Source organism: Palaemon carinicauda, chromosome 31 (assembly GCF_036898095.1).
Source record: "Palaemon carinicauda isolate YSFRI2023 chromosome 31, ASM3689809v2, whole genome shotgun sequence".
In the NCBI taxonomy this organism is placed as follows: Eukaryota; Metazoa; Arthropoda; class Malacostraca; order Decapoda; family Palaemonidae; genus Palaemon; species Palaemon carinicauda.
Window position 1 is genome coordinate 67,385,583 of NC_090755.1, and position 17,686 is coordinate 67,403,268.

The following is a 17,686-nucleotide window of genomic DNA, read 5'->3' on the forward strand; positions in this document are numbered from 1 at the left end:
GTTCATTCTTTTTTAAATTACATAGTTATATAATTATAATTGTTATAATTCTGTGTTGGTTACAGCTCTCCTTCCGTGAGTGTAAGTGGTTGTGAGGGCACGTGCCTGTTGTGTAATTCTTGTGTTCCTTTCCCTCGGGATTCCTCTGCGGGGCCTTCCCGGGGGAATGAATGTTAACTAATGATTTTTGTAATGTTTCTGTAATGTGACAACGGAGTGAGCTGTCTTGTTGAGGCCTGGGGATTCGGCTGTTGCTGCCTCCCCTATAGATCTTCGTCAGGGGCGTGTCTCCTTCTCCTGGAAGTACTCCCGTGACGATTTACAGCTCTCCAGTTCATTTTAGAACACTCAGGAGGCTCGCCTCCTTGGGTGGGTAACTTTCCTTCCGAGGGAAGTTTTCCTGTCCAGGCTTGAGTTTTTTCCCTTTTGGGGGGTTCTTTTCTTGCCTTTTTTTCGTGCGACTATGCTCTTGGTGCTGAGCGGTCGCACCTGCAATTACACTCAAGGGGCTGGGCAACTGCAGGAGCCCTTCTTCGGAGGATTGCTCCTTTTAGGTCATTGGCTGACCCGTCTCTTCTACGAAGTGTTTCTCTTTCGTTCGCGAGAGAGTACACTCATAGAGACTCCTCTTTGGAGGACTCTTCTGCTGTTGTTGCTGTTGGCCGCCTTCGCCGTAAGGCTCACCGTCCGCTATGTCGTAGGGCCTCCCATCTCCCTATAAGGGTGCTAAGAGGCGCCTTTTTGAATCTCCGTATGCAGCTTGCAGCTCCTTCCTCTTTAGATCTCTCCGGGGATCGATCTCCAACGCCTTCTTGACCTTCCGCCCCTGGTGCAGCTGGACAGCAGTCTGACCTTGTCTTCCGACGGACAACGGTTGCCTCCCACGGGGGTGCTTCCCTTGCATGTCGGGGTTCCCCTGCGCTCCCTTCTGCAGTGTTCTCTCCTGCTCAGTGTTAGCGCACAGGCGCTTTCCTGCTCAGTGTTAGCGCACAGGCGCTCTCCTGCTCATCAGCGTTTTCCTGATCGCTAGCGCTCTCCTGTTCGCCAGCGCTCTCCTGTTCGCCAGCGCTCTCCTGTTCGTCAGCGCTCTCCTGATGATCGTCGCTGCTGTTCCTGTTGGTTCCTGATACGCGCCCACGTTCCACGATCGCCATCGATCTGCCACGCGTGTCAGGTCCCCTGGACACCATCAGTAGCGATCTAGCGCTCGCCTGCTGTAGACGATCTCCAGTAGCTGAGTCTTGCCATAGATCTTCCTCCTGCTCGCCAGCGCTCACCTTTACTTCTGTCCTTCTGTGCGCCAGCTTTCTTCAATCGCCAGCGCACATCTGCGCGCCCTTTCCTGCCACGCACCAATGGGCGCCAACGGTTTTTTTCCTGACCGTCCAGGATCGCCTGATTGACAGCTCGCCTCAGCGCTCACCTTCCTGATGCACCTGCGCGCCTTCTGTTTAGTGCGATGCGCGCTAACCATCCCTAGTCTCTTACACGTTAGCGATCGCCTACGCGCCCGCGCGATTCTTCGCCTGCGCGCTAGCGTTTTGTTAACGCACCACTGCTCGCCAACGTGCCTTCCCTCGCCTGCGGGCCATCGCTCGTCAACGCGCCATCGCCCGCCTACGCGCCATCAGTCTCCCGACCGCCTGCGCTCACCCGCGCGCCCACGTGCCTGCGTGACCACACGCCCGCGCACATGCGCTCCAATGTTCTCCCGCGTGCGAGCCAATGGTATTCCATCGCACGGACCAACGGTGTTCCATCGCGTGAACCAACGGTGTTCCGTCGCGCGAACGCCGGCTCGATTCCTGTGGTATCCATTGCTCGCCTACGGGTCATTGCTCGCCAGTGAACTTTCGGATTCCGACCACCAGCTCTCGCCCTTCCTACCACGCTCGCCCTCCTTCTGCGCTCCCTCGCGCACTTTCGTCTGCTCTCCTGCGTGCCTGCGTTCGGCCACACTCAAACCATTGTTTTAAATATTAAACTTAGCCGGTGAATATATAATAGCTGACGTCTCCGACGGCTCGACAGAATTAAAAAACTCGCGAGCGATCGCCATGAAGGTAGCGGGTGTGCCCACCAGCGCCAACTATCGGCCAGATACCGCATATACATGTAAACAGCTCCAGTTCTTCTCTGTCGGTTTCATTGACAAGTCGATTCCAATCGCTATTATGACCTCAAGTTTTCTACCGAATTGGTGAAGTACTGTACTTGGTTTTGGTTTTATTGCTTTCGCCGTGTTGGATTATTCAATACTATCCTCAAAAGAAATGCTTTTGAAAGGAGAGTAAAAGTGTTTTGCCCTTGCTTTTATCTCTGGTTTTTTTTCCATAAGAGTAAAAATGGCCGACCCTTCCCTTAGTGTACGGAAGTGTGTTTTAGGCTTTTAGCAATTATCTTATCACGTTATAAATTGTTGTTGTTAATTATAGATTTTCCTCTATATATTTTATATCTCACCCGCCTTTATTAGGCCTCTTCGATTAGCTTTCCATTTATACTAAACATCAAGATAAATTTTAATGATTTGTTTATATGCGGCCTTACCTATTCCTCCCCTAATCCGAGAGTAGGCGGTCCTAACTTGGAAACCGAAAATAAAAGTTGAATGGGCTCAACTCCCATTCAACTTTTATTTTTGTTAAGTTTAAATCATTTGCTCTGTAAGAGTTATTAAATGAATATTTTTTAGTAGATATTTTATGAAAGATTTTCTTTGAATAGTCTTCGTGCTGTTTCAAAGATGAACTAACGTTTGGTTTATTTATGCTACGCAGTTTGCGCTCTATCGTTACGATAGAGAAAGAGAGAATCACGGTATCACTTTGCAGAAAGAGTAAATCGATTTTGACGTTTTGTTCATTCTTCTTTCAAACTGAAGTGTTTGAAATACTAATTTAAAGGAACTTGTTAATTTTCAATTTCTTAGTCCTTTCAGTTTTTTCCTTTGGTCAAATAACTTTTCTCTTCTGTGGGCTTTTCTCTTCTGTGTGAAATCAAGAGAGAGAGAGAGAGAGAGAGAGGAAGAGAGAACGTTCCGATCTTTATTCTCGTCCCAAGCGAGTAACGTTGTTCTCGAGTCAGTTTTTTACTCTCGTCCCAAGTCTCTGTACGGGGAGAAAGGATAAAACGTTTTTAGTTTTTATTCTCGTCCCAAGGCACTGTACGGTGAGAGATTGAAAACGTAGTTTTTAATGAACTAGTGGTTAGTCTCCTCCCCAGTCACTGATCATTTTAACTTTATATTTTTCAATATTAAACTTACCCGATAATCATGTAGCTGTCAACTCCGTTGCCCGACAGAATTCTATGGAGGGATACGCCAGCTATCACAATACTAGAAGGGGGTGTATTTACCAGCGCCACCTGTGGCCAGGTACTCAAGTACTTCTTGTTGACACCTCCTCAATTATTCCTCTGTCGTGCTTCCGGCAAGACGTTCTGGGATACGCTTATGTTCTTGGAGTATTTTCACGACTTTGGTGAAGTATTTCTCTTTGATTTCGGCTGTCGCTTTACTGGAAACTTCTATATTAGCTTAGTTAGCTTTTGGAATTAATTTGATTAATTATGGTGACGAAGAGAGTATGAACTCTCGTTCACCTTTCAATGGCCGACCCTTCCCTTAGACGGAAGTGTTGGTGTCTAAGAGAGTATAGACTCTCTTTCTTAATTTTGCTTAACAAAAGTTATAGATTTATTTTATATCTCTCCGCCTCTTATAGGCCTCTTCGATTAACTTCCTTTTATTATAAACTTATTAAAATTAATTTTTATATTTGTTTATATTCGACTTTCCTAATAGTAGGCGGTCTTTTCTTGGTACCGAAGTTAATTAACATTGAGCCCGTCATTTCGGTTTTACCTGTTAACATATTATGCTATTTCCGCCACAGAGTTTGAAAGAATTTCTTTGATAGTCTCGTACTGTTTTCAAAGTTGAACTAACGTTTTGTTTTGTCTCTGCAGTTGTTGACGTTCAGAACGTTCAACTTGCACTCTATCGTTACGATAGAGAAAGAATGTTCACGGTTTCACGTTGCAGTAAGAGTAACCGTGTCTAGCGTTTTGTTCAGTCTTTCTTAACTTAATGGTTTTGATCCTAATAAAGGAACTTTTCAGTTTTTTCCTTTAACAATAATATGTTTTAACGATATATATGATTGGGCTCTTCTCTCAGGTTCTAAGTCAAGAGAGAGAGAGAGAGAGAGAGAGAGATAGAGACGGAGGGAGAAAGAGGATAAACGTTTCATTCAAGCCTGCCAGGCGTACGAGTAACGTCGTTATCGTTTTTGCTCTTCTCCCTAGTCTCTTTAGGGGAAGAAACTAAACGTTTCTAGAGTGATCTAGTGTTTAGTCTCTTTCCAGCCACTGAATTATCTTTCATTAGATTTTTCTGTTACATTGTAATTCTGTTTTCGCAATTACTAACTTTTGAGAAAGGATAGAATTGCGTGTTTCAGGTACAAACCACTTAAAGTTTCGAGTTCAGTGAAATAAGTGCAAACAGAAATCAAAGTGATAAGTGATTAGCGCAAAGTATGTCAGTGTTGTGCGTGAGGGTACTTTTGTGCGCGCCAGTCGTCCTCCCAGTCCGGGACCTCTTGCAAGCTCCCAAGCCCAGGGGAGAAGCAATGTCGAAGGGCAGAAGGGTTCAGCAGGCCTTGATCGGCGCACAGAAGTATCCTCGGTGGTTGTGGGCGTGTCTTACCGAGACCGTCACTCCCACCCGCAGACGATTGAGCCCTTATTTTGCTCGTCTGCAGAAGAAATTTAGGGGAGAAAACGCTGGTCTCAGGTCTCAAGACCTCTTAAACGTAAAGTCCAGACCTATGCCAGACGTACGAAGTTAGAGTTCAACAACCCGAATGCAGTCATTGGGTTAGCTCTGACTCTCCTCAGTCATCAGTTGAATGCACTCCGCCTAAGAGGAGTAAGGTTCTGCCACAACAGAGCTCGACTGTTAAGGCTTTACCTCAGCCTACTGTAGTTTCTGCCGACCCCAAGTGGACTCTACTACAGTCCATGCAAGCACTGCTTTCGGACTTGATGCGTGAGTGTCGGGCTGAGAGTGTTGCGCCTCCGCCTCCGCCTACACTCCCTCCGCCTATGCTCGCTCCGCCTGATCGCAGTACCACCTGCCAGGCGTACGATGTTGTGGACTCTACTACAGTCCATGCAAGCACAGCTTTCGGACTTGATGCGTGAGTGTCGGGCTGAGAGTGTTGCTCCTCCGCCTCCGCCTACACTCCCTCCGCCTACACTCGCTCCGCCTGATCGCAGTACCACCTGCCAGGCGTACGATGTTGTGGACTCTACTACAGTCCATGCAAGCACAGCTTTCGGACTTGATGCGTGAGTGTCGGGCTGAGAGTGTTGCTCCTCCGCCTCCGCCTACACTCCCTCCGCCTACGCTCGCTCCGCCTGATCGCAGTACCACCTGCCAGGCGTACGATGTTGAGCCACGTTCTGAGTTGGCTGTTCCCAGTGGTGTTCAGCCTCCGCCTTCCTTAAGGCAACCTTTACAATGGGATCAGGAGGATTATACCTCTCTTCCTCCGCCTCCACTTGCTGCTCCACCAGTGATGCAACACTCGGTTGAGGTACAACAACCTCTCCCGTCCATGAGTGAGTCTCCTCAGCTCTCGCTGCAGCGAGCTCAACCCTCCACAAGGCAAGCACCACAACACCTTAGCCTTGCGCCTCAGGAGCCTCAGCTTGCGAGACATTTACCTTGTTCTGCGCAGCCTCTTCCTCATCGCGCTCCGCTCACACCACAGGAAATGGAACTTGCTACTCCGCTTCCACCAACCGCTCAGCAAGCGCAACCCTTGGGTTCAACCACTCATGCTAGGAGTCAGCCTCCTCCACCCATGCGCCTGCCTTCTGCTTGTCTTTTATTCAGCCTTTGCAGACTGAGCCTCAGGTGTTCCCTCAACAGAGTCTTGAAAGAGGAAACCACAACTTTTGTTGTTCCTGCTCGTTCTGACTCTGCTGTTCAGCATACCTTACCTCCATTTTCAAACCATGGCAAAAATATGAATCATGAGTTATGAATGTAAGGTAAACATTATGTTGATTTTTAAACCCCATGCAAGCATGCATAAAGCACTCTAGCACTGGTCATGGAATTTCTGAGAAAGGTTAAACGCCATGCACACGCTTTGCTTTCCTTACAGCAGGCTCTGCTTACAGCAGGCTCTGCTTACTTCATGCTCTGCATACAGCATGCTCTGCATACAGCATGCTCTGCATACAACATGCTCTGCATACAGCATGCTCTGCATTCAGCATGCTCTGCATACAACATGCTCTGCATAACAACATGCTCTGCATACAGCATACTCTGCATACATCATGCTCTGCATACCTTACCGCATGCTTCTCAGTCACACATCTTGGGTTGTTGCCAACTCACTAGACTGTCAAGCAGTTTCATAACGTTGCCTTCTAGTCTGCTGCTTTTGCACCAGTGAACCCTCACTCAGAGAACTTAGCTTTTCTAGGATAAGGTCCCTGTAGATGAGAAAGTTCTTTTCTCCCTCCTGATATTCCCTTGAGGACTCTGTCATTTGGAGGGAGCCTTTAGCTGCATAACCTCTTATGGACTTTTATTTAAGCATAACATGCTTCCAGGGAAGGTTATGGTTCCACTTCAGTCGCTAATCCCGTCTGTTACCACACCTGCTCCCATAGACCTTGAGCTGTGTTGCATGACATGCAGTCCAAGCTTAGTCCTTGTTAGAGGATTTTTTGTTTACGGAGTCAATGTGTCACGGGGAAGACGTTCAACAACCAACAGAAGTGACTTGTTGTGACGCAGTGCGGCAACCTCAGCAACCCATTAAGGAGTTGTCTGTACGACCCAGACAGTCTAGACAGATTCGGGTTGTCACTGTACTTCCTCGCTTGCCCATGATTGACAGTTCACAGACTGTGCAGCAGTATCATGATCTTGTGTCCGGCTCCGTCAGACGACTGGCTTTTAAGAGCTCCCACAAGTCGTCGCTGTCTGGAGATTTTCAAATGGACTATGGATCTGACCAAGGAACTGGGCCTCCTGGTCAATTTTGAGGAGTCTCAGCTCGTTCCATCCCAGACCATTGTCTCCCTGGGTATGGATCTTCAGAGTCGAGCTTTTCGGACTTTTCCGTCGGCCCCAAGGATCTTCCAAGCCCTAGAATGCATCCAGAGCATGCTGAGAAGGAACCGATGCTCAGTCAGGTTGTGGATGAGTCTAACAGGGACACTTTCATCGCTGGCCCTGTTCATCGTGTTAGGGAGACTCCACCTCCCCCCCCTTCAGTATCATCTAGCTGCTCACTGGATAAAGGACATGACGCTAGAGACGGTCTCAGTTCCTGTTTCCGAAGAGAGGAGGTCTTCTCTCGCGTGGTGTAAGAACAGCTTTCTTCTCAAGGAAGGCTACCTTTGGCTGTTCAGAAACATGACCGCCGTCTCCTCTCGGACGCATCAGACACGGGCTGGGGTGCGACTTTGGACGGACAAGAATGCTCGGGAACATGGAATCAGGAGCAAAGGACACTTCACATCATTTGCAAGAAGTTGTTGGCGGTTATTCTGGCCTTGATAAACTTCAAGTCCCTCCAGCTTAACAAAGTGGTGGAGGTGGACTCTTACAACACCACAGCCCTGGCTTACATCTTCAAGCAGGGAGGGACTCTTTCGTGGAAGTTGTTCTAGATCGCAAGGGACCTACTCATCTGGTCTTTAGATCGAAAGCTAACTGGTAACGAGGTTCATTCAGGGCGGTATGAATGTCATGGCAGATCACCTCAGACGGAAGGGTCAGGTCATCCCCACAGAGTGGACCTTTCTCAAGAATGTTTGCAACAGACTTTGGGCCCTGTGGGGTCAGCCAACCATAGATCTGTTCACTACCTCGATAACCTAGAGACTCCTGTTGTATTGTTCTCCGATTCCAGACCCAGCAGCAGTTCACGTGGATGCTTTTCTGCTGGATTGGTTCCATCTCGACCTGTATGCATTCCCGCCGTTCAAGATTGTCAACAGAGTACTTCAGAAGTTCTCCTCTCACTAAGGGACACGGCTGACGTTGGTTGGCTCCGCTCTGGTCCGCGAGAGAATGGTTCTTAGAGGTACTGCAATGGCTGGTCGACATTCCCAGGACTCTTCCTCTAGGAGTGAACCTTCTAAGTCTACCTCACGTAAAGAAGGCACACCCAATCCTCCTCGCTCTTCGTCTGACTGCCTTCAGACTTTCGAAAGACTCTCAAGAGCTAGGGGCTTTTCGAAGGAGGCAGCCAGAGCGATTGCCAAAGCAAGAAGAACATCCACTCTCAGACTCTATCAGTCTCAAGGGGAAGTCTTCCGTAGCTGGTACAAGACCATGCAGTTTCCTCAACCAGTACCACTGTAACCCAGATTGCTGACTTCCTGTTATATCTAAGGAAAGTAAGATCCCTTTCAGCTCCTACGATCAAGGGTTACAGAAGTATGTTGGCAGCGGTTTTCCGCCACAGAGGCTTGGATCTTTCCACCAACAAAGATCTACAGGACCTCCCTAGGTCTTTTGAGACCTCAAAGGAACGTCGGTTGTCCACTCCAGGCTGGAATCTAGACGTGGTCCTAAGGTTCCTTATGTCATCAAGATTTGAACCTCTCCAATCAGCCTCTTTTTAGGACCTCACATTAAAAACTCTTTTCCTCGTGTGCTTGACAACAGCTAAAAGAGTAAGTGAGATCCACGCCTTCAGCAGGATCATTGTTTTCACATCTGAAACGGCTACATGTTCCTTGCAGCTCGGTTTTTGCTAAACGAGCTTCCTTCACGTCCTTGGCCTAAGTCGTTCGAGATCCCAAGCCTGTCCAACTTGGTGGGGAATGATCTGAAAAGAGTACTTTGCCCAGTTAGAGCTCTTAGGTACTATCTAAAAAGGTCTTAACCTTTACAAGGACAATCAGAAGCCTTATAGTGTGCTATCAAGAAACCTTCTTTTCCAAGTTCTAAGAACTCAGTTTCTTACTATTCAGGCTTCTGATTAGAGAAACACATTCTCATCTGAAGGAAGAAGACCTTGCTTTGCTGAAGGTAAGGACACATGAAGTGGGAGCTGTGGCTACTTCAGTGGCCTTCAAACAGAACCATTCTCTGCAGAGTGTTATGGATGCAACCTATTGGAGAAGCAAGTCAGTGTTCGCATCATTCTATCTCAAAGATGTCCAGTCTCTTTACGAGTACTGCTACACCCTGGGACCATTCGTAGAAACGAATGCAGTAGTAGGCGAGGGCTCAGCCACTACATTCCCATAATCCCATAACCTTTTAACCTTTCTCTTGAATACTTTTTATGGGTTGTACGGTCGGCTAAGAAGCCTTCCACATCCTTGTTGATTTGGCGGGTGGTCAATTCTTTCTTGAGAAGCGCCGAGGTTAAAGGTTGTGATGAGGTCCTTTAGTATGGGTTGCAGCCCTGTATACTTTAGCACCTTTGAGTTGATTCAGCCTCCCAAGAGGAACGCTGCGCTCAGTAAGGAAGACGATCTTATTAAAGGCAGAGTAACGGTTCAAGTCGACTTCCTTACCAGGTACTTATTATTTCATTGTTATTGTGGATAACTGATTATATGAAATATGGGATACTTAGCTATCCTTTAGTCTTGTACACTGGTTTTTCACCCACCCCCCTGGGTGTGAATCAGCTACATGATTATCGGGTAAGTTTAATATTGAAAAATGTTATTTTTATTAGTAAAATAAATTTTTGAATATACTTACCCGATAATCATGATTTAATCGACCCTCCCTTCCTCCCCATAGAGAACCAGTGGACCGAGGAATAATTGAGGAGGTGTCAACAAGAAGTACTTGAGTACCTGGCCACAGGTGGCGCTGGTAAATACACCCCCTTCTAGTATTGTGATAGCTGGCGTATCCCTCCATAGAATTCTGTCGGGCAACGGAGTTGACAGCTACATGATTATCGGGTAAGTATATTCAAAAATTTATTTTACTAATAAAAATAACATTTTTCCGTTTTATTCGATATATATGTTTACTGTTTTTTTGCTTGTATTAATGTGCTTACATTATACGACTTATTTCGCAATTATAACCTTTTGATGTAGGGGAGAATTGCGTGCTTCAGGTAGAAATCAGTTTTTATTCATGCCTAATGTGAAATTATTGAAAAATTCAATTTCAGTGAAGTGCAAAAACAGAAAATCGTAGTGATAAAGTGATAATTGCGCAAAGTGTTTTTTAGTGTTGCGACCGAGGGTTCGTCTGTTCGTGCTTGTCGTTCACCTAGTCCGATACCTCTTTCAGGCTCCCATGCTACCAGGGAGAAGTAATGTCGTAGGACTTATGGGGACGAGAGGCTTTAACCAACGAACAAACGTTCCCTCTATGGTATCGGGCGTGTCTAGCAAGATTGCCCCTACCATAAGACGAGCGAGGCTGTTTTTCTCCTCGTCATCCGAAGGCTTCTCGCAAAAGAAATCTTGGAGCAAAGTTTCTAGACCCTTAAAGCGGAAGTCAGTCCATTCAGGACAGGTCCAGCGTCCTGGTTGTAGCCATGGGGACAGCTCTGACCCTTTGCAGTCGTCGGAAGACGATTCGCTTATTAAACGCAAGCGTAACACGGGGTCCGAGGGTCGCGGTAAAGGCAATGTTTTGCCAACACAGACGTTACCGTCGTCTCGGCCCGTCCCGACTCCTGTTGATCCTAAATGGGTTGTCCTGCAGGACATGCAGACTAAGCTTGCCTCCCTTATGGGGAAGTATGACGTTGAGCAGGTTCACGATGAACCTTCGCTTTCGAGTCGCCGTTACACTAAACGAGACTCTGGCCGTTAGCCGCCCAAATGAGCATTTACTCGTCTGTTTGACGTTATGAAACGTGATGTCGGGAGTTTTTCACGTCAGTCACGTGACTTGGATCCTTACTCGCTGCAGTCCCGTGTTGACTTTCAGCCGCTACCGCAGCCTCGTGTTGACGTTCAGCCGCTGCCGCAGTCTCGTGTTCACGTTCAGGACGCTCGTCAACCAGCTCAGTTGCCTTGTTTTGACGTTGAACGTCAAGCACCGCAGTCAAGAGTTGTTTTAACTGCTCTATCTAGGCAGTCAAGGCAGTCTCAACTTGACGTCGAGCGTCCTCCCGCACCTGTTGTTGTTGCTGGTCAGTCCTTTAAGCAGTTACATGACGTAGCATCCTTGACTGCTACTGATGCTCCTTTGCGTGTGGACTCTGCTTGTCAAGCATTGCCACCACGGCAGGTCTCTCCCTTGCTTGAGACTCTGCTATTGTCGGACGAGGTTCCTTCAGATGAGGAAGTTGCTGATCCCCCTCCTACTGATATTCCCTTGGGGACTCTGTCAGACGGAGAGGAGCCTAAAGCTGCTCAGCCCTCTATGGACTTTAAATAAATCATGCTGATTTTTAAGGATCTTTGTCCGGACCATTTTGTAACTGCTGCTCCTCGTTCGCCTAAACGTCAGAGTTTACACTAGGCCTAGCTACTTCGAAGCCGTTGTTTTCTAAGCTAGTGCTCTCTCGCTCTTCTAAGAGAGCTTTACGTTTGCTAGGCGACTGGTTGATCACCAGGAGGAGTTTGGGGGAGACAGCCTTTGCTTTCCCTCCTTTTAAACTGGCTTATAGAGCGAGCGTCTGGTATGACACGGGAGAAGTTCTCGGCTTGGGAGTTCCTGCCTCTGCCCAGATAGACTTCTCAAGCCTCATAGACTCTCCCTGGCGCCTGGCCATGAGACGCTCCAAGATTTTATGGTCGGCTTCAGAGCTAGACCATCTCCTGTTAGGAGTTTTTTCGAGCGTTTGAAGTTTTGCTGTACAATTATGTCATGCATAAACAAGGCTATCAGGGATGGCTCCAATGATCTGACAGCCACGTTCTCTGCAGGAACAAGACTATCAGGGATGGCTCCAATGATCTGGCAGCCACGTTCACTGCAGGAGTACGTAAGATGCAAGTGCGCTCAATGTGTTCATTGTCAAGACAAACTTCACGATGAAGTCTACCAAGCTGTCTTGACAGCATTAATGGAAGGCGACTGGATGGTCTCTTTCGACCTTCAGGATGCATACTTCCACATCCCGATTCATCCAAACTTTCAACTACATCTGAGGTTTGTGGACGGGAAAGTAATGTACCACTGTCGAGCACTGTACTCCGACCTCATTCCTGCTCCTCTTGTTTTTACAATGCCCTTGCAAAATGTAGCAAGCTTTGTACATTTTTTGAGGATTCAGAGCCTCCCTTTATTTTGACGACTGGCTAATCAGGGCGTTCGTCATTATATCGCTGTCTGGAGAGCCTCTAATGGACATTACACCTAACCAAGGAGCTAGGTCTCATAGTGAACGTAGAGAAGTCGTAACTTACAGTATCCCATCCCAGACTATTCTTTTTTTGGGAATGGAAATACAGTGTCTGATTTTTCGACCCTTTTCGTCTCCCGCAAGAATGGAACAAGCTCTGTTAAAAGTCCTTCACTTGCAAGAGAAAAACAGATGCTCTGTAAGAGTTTGAACTAGCCTCGTGGGAACTCTTTCATCGCTGGAGTAGTTTATCTCTCTGGGGAGACTCAACCTATGCCCTTTCCTATTTCACCTAAACATTGGAACAAGGAGAAGGGCTTAGTGAGTATCTCTTTCCCAATCTCCAACTCAGTCTAGACATGTCTGACTTGGTGGGACAGCAACATCAGACTTCGAGAAGGTCTTTCTCTTGCGATCAAGAACCCAACCCATGTGTTAGTTTTCAGATGCAGCGGATTTGGGTTAGGGAGCTCCACTGGACAGTCTGGAAGGCTCGGTTCTTTGATCCACGGATCAGAAGGAACTCCTTTTAAGGCAGTAACATCTCTCCTTTGGCGAGATTTGTGCAGAAATGAATGTCTTGGCGGACGGCCTCAGCAGAAGAGGACAAGTCTTCTCCATGGAGTGGACGTTGCATAAGACTGTGTGCGAGAAGCTATGGATGACATGGGGTCTACCCACCATAGATCTTTTTGCTACTCTCTCTGACAAAGAGGCTCTCAACTTACTGCTTTCCAGTTCCAGATCCAGAGGCAGCTCACATAGACGCTTTCCTGCTGGGCTGGTCTCACCTGGACGTTTAATGCCTTTCCACCTTTCAAGATCCTAGACAAGGTGCTGCAGGAGTTCACCTCTCACGAAGGGACCAGGTTGACATTGGTTGCTCCACTCTGGCCCGCGAGAGAGTGAGTAACAGAGGTACTTCAATGGCTGGTAGACGTTCCAAGGAGTCTACCTTTAAGGATGGATCTCTTACGGCAGCCACGTAAGGAGTCTTCATCAAAGTCTCCCCGCGCTTCGTCTGACTGCCTTCAGACTATCGAAAGACTCTCAAGAGCTAGAGGATTTTCGAAGGGGGCAGCCAGAACGATTGCGAGAGCTAGGAGAGCATCTACCATCAAGGTCTATCAGTCGAAGTGGGAAGTCTTTAGAGACTGGTGCAAGTCAGCATCCATTTCCTCTTCCAGTACCTCTGTAGCCCAAATTGCAGACTTTCTCCTACATCTGAGAAATGTTCGCTCCCTCTCAGCGCCCGCTATTAAGGGCTACAGGAGCATGTTGGCGTCTGTGTTCAGACATAGAAGCTTAGATCTGTCCAATAATCAAGATCTCCAAGATCTCCTTAAGTCCTTCGAGACCTCTAAGGAGCGTCGTATGGCAACTCCTGGATGGAACTTAGACGTGGTCCTAAGGTTCTAAATGTCCGACAGGTTTGAGCCATTACATTCAGCCTCCCTGAAGGATCTCACCCTCAAGACGCTTTTCTTAGTGTGCTTGGCTTCGGCTAAAAGGGTCAGTGAGATCCATGCCTTCAGTAGGAACATCGGCTTTTCTACAGATAAAGCCACATGTTCACTTCATCTTGGTTTTCTTGGCCAAAAATGAACTGCCTTCTCGTCCTTGGCCTAAGTCATTTGATATACCTTGCCTGTCAGAGATCATAGGCAACGAGCTTGAAAGAGTGCTGTGTCCAGTTAGAGCTCTGAAGTTTTATTTAGCTCGGACTAAATCCTTACGAGGTGGATCTGAGGCTTTGTGGTGCTCAGTTAAGAAGCCTTCATTGCCTATGTCAAAGATTGCTTTGTCATATTTTATTAGATTTTTAATCCGAGAGGCTCATTCTCACTTGAGTGAAAAAGATCGTTGCTTGCTTAAGGTTAAGACGCACAAAGTAAGAGCTATAGCAACTTCTGTGGCCTTTAAGCAAAACAGATCTCTGCAAAGTATTATGGACGCGACCGTTTGGAGAAGCAAGTCGGTATTCGCGTCATTTTACTTAAAAGATGTCCAGACTCTTTATGAGGACTGCTACACACTGGGTCCATTCATTGCAGCGAGTGCAGTAGTGGGTAAGGGTTCTACCACTACATTCCCTTAATTCCAATATCTTTTTAATCTTCTCTTGAAATGTTTTTAATTGGGTTGTACGGAAGGCTAAGAAGCCTTTCGCATCCTTTTTGATTTGGCGGGTGGTCAAATGTCATTTCTTGAGAGCGCCCAGATTAAGGGTTTTGATGAGGTCCTGTTGTATGGGTTGTCGCCCTAGATACTTCAGCTCCTGGGAGTCTTTCAGCATCCTAAGAGGATGGCTGGGCTTCGTGAGGAAAGCGGACTAACAAGGCAGAGTAATCGTTAGAGTCAGCTTCCTTACCAGGTACCTATATTTATTTGGGTTTTGTTATGATATAACTGTCAAAAACTCTAAGCATATACGCCGTAAATGTATTAATACTGGTCTCTACCCACCACCATGGGTGTGAATCAGCTATTATATATTCACCGGCTAAGTTTAATATTTAAAAATGATATTTTGATTATAAAAAAAATTTTTGAATATACTTACCCGGTGAATATATAAATTAAAGGCCCCCCCTTCCTCCCCGATAGAGACACAGCGGGATGAGAAGAACTGGAGCTGTTTACATGTATATGCGGTATCTGGCCGATAGTTGGCGCTGGTGGGCACACCCGCTACCTTCATGGCGATCGCTCGCTAGTTTTTGAATTCTGTCGAGCTGTTGGAGACGTCAGCTATTATATATTCACCGGGTAAGTATATTCAAAAATTTATTTTATAATCAAAATATCATATTTACCCTTGCACGAGCGCCAGGGCGATTGCGACCGCGATTCCCGTCGGAGTTTCGCAACATGGCCAGCCTGACGAGTCTTCTGGGACGTACTGTATTTCCAGAACACGGTCTTCACCCCGTAAACGCAGATCATGGCACATGCAAGAGCAGGAAGAATCTTCAGGGAGGTCTGAGCAACATTCTTCTTTCCAGAACCTGGGTTAGCCCTTCCTCGTCATTCCCTGGAAGGGTCTTGCCAGGGAGCTTTCCGTTCGAGATTTCTCCGTCGGGCAAGGGGTGACTGGTTTAGCCCTTCCTTTTCTCCATCTCGTGGAAGGGGCTTACCAGGTCCTTTCCCTCCTCGGTTGCCCATCCATCCATATACCAAGGCACTTCCCCCAATTTTGGGGGGTAGCCGACACCAACAATGAAACAAAACAAAAAGGGGACCTCTACTCTCTATGTTCCTTCAGCCTAATCAGGGACTCAACCGAGTTCAGCTGTTACTGCTAGGGTGCCACAGCCCAACCTCCCACATTTCCACCACAGATGAAGCTTCATAATGCTGACTCCCCTACTGCTGCTACCTCCGCGGTCATCTAAGGCACCGGAGGAAGCAGCAGGGCTTACTGGAACTGCGTCACAATCGCTCACCATTCATTCCTATTTCTAGCACGCTCTCTTGCCTCTCTCACATCTATCCTCCTATCACCCAGAGCTTTCTTCACACCATCCATCCACCCAAACCTTGCGTCCTGAGGTCGCTCCAGGAAGATCATGGGTACTTTCCTCCTCTCGGGCTCAAGCACCTTGGCGTTTCGTCGCCAAGTTTCGAACTTGCGGGCAAGCTCGATGTTGGACCATCTAGACGCAGTGACCGAGGGCTTCCTCTCGGTTGTCTCATCTGTGGATGTCGACAAGCTCAGACACTCTTCCATCCTTGGGAAGAGCTTGTTTTTGCCCAAGGACAGAGACATGGACAGCGGTTGTGCGGAGGAAGTCGACTTCTGTTTTCACTCCTCCAAGGCGCTTTCTTCCAGACCCTGCAGGCCTCCAGCGCCTCTTCTTTCAGCCTCGTCGGCCTAAGTTATCGGACCGGCTACGGCAGCTAAGACAAGGTGTCCAATAGCAGTCCCTTCCTGTCAGGGACAGGTAGCACGGGAGGCTCTCCCAAGGGGGCATAATCCTAGAGGGAGCGGCAGAGTTCACAAACTCTAGGATTAGCAACCCCCCCCTTGCAGGTCTCACGCTGGGAGGATGCCTAAGGTTACTCATCCGGATAACAGCTTCCCGATGCCGATTCCTGCACGATCTCCGTGATCAGCCAAGGATATCGCGCCTCGCTCTTACCATCTCTCCGTCTCTGTCAGCGAATTCAGTGTCACTGAACCTCTATGCCATGGGGTCGGCAAGAGTTTTGCACGTTTGGGCAGAATGATCCACCCCCCGGCTTCTTCAGTCGATCCTTTCTCGTAGGAAAGCATCTGAGACGGGAATTCCGTCGTCGACCTCTCAGCTCTGATCAAGTTTGTCGAACAAACTTCGTCCAGCGTGGAACAGCAGAATCGATCAGACTGGTAACGAGGCGGCAGGACTCCTAAGGCCCTGGATCGGAAGGACGGGTACTTCCAGTTTCCATTCCATCCATCTTCCAGGAAGCTCTTGGAATTCAGCCTAGACTTATGATGTGGTGTGGCGATCCCGCCGCAGCATCGCAGGTTTTTCCCCCAAAGAACTCTCCCTGCTTTCCTCATGGCCGCTCAGGAGCAGGCTTCCGCCTCCTTCGCCTTTTGGAGGTCTGGTCAACTCCGGTAGGCTCGGGTTCGACCTTCTTCAACGCTGGGACAAGCTTCCGGGTCCTTACCATGAGTGAGGGATCATGGTAATTTGCTAGGAGCCTTCTCTACTTCTGCCTCAATATCTGGAATATCTAGCCATGATATTGAGTCAACGGCCTTACCACGTTGGAAACACCGCTTCTCGTCCGATCAGCGAAGTTAAGCAACGTTGGGTCTGGTCAGTACTTGGATGGGTGACCGCCTGGGGACGCCAGATGCTGTTGTCTCCTTCTCCGAGCCTTCCCTTAAGTTGACTGTGGCAAGGCTGAGGAGAGCCGCAGTACCTGTTCTCAGTCAAGCAGAGCTTTCAGCCCTACCTTGGAACATTTCCTGGGTCTCTTTTCCTCATTGGCCTGTCTAAAATCCCGAACGGTCACCTCAGGTTAAGTTCCCTGTTGGGCGGCCCAAGTTCTGGTGGTATCAAAGCAACGATTAACCGGACTTTCTGGCCCCTATGGGACCAGCGGAATGTTTAGACCTGCAATGGGTGTTGATCTATGGAACCTCTTGATAGGAGTGGATATTCTCGTCCTTTCCCCACATTTTGATGCTGTTCTTGGACTCGTCAAAGAAAGGGGGGGGGGGGATGTTCCGGTTCAGGCCTATGGTCAGGTCCTGAAGGATACCTTTCCATCATTCAGGCAGGCTTAGGGGCCGTAGTCTGGCCCCTCTACAGATCCTACAGTTCCTGCCGAGTCGCTCCGTGCGCAACGACTTCATGGTACTGGTGTAT

General features: G+C 48.0%; 1 non-coding gene across 1 annotated transcript; it reads left to right on the forward strand.

Annotated features, from left to right (window-relative positions):
• Window positions 1–17,061: 17,061 nt before the first annotated feature.
• Window positions 17,062–17,180, forward strand: LOC137625125 (5S ribosomal RNA). The gene has a single exon (XR_011040823.1). It is a non-coding gene; the product is annotated as a 5S ribosomal RNA (ribosomal RNA).
• The last annotated feature ends 506 nt before the right edge of the window (window positions 17,181–17,686 follow it).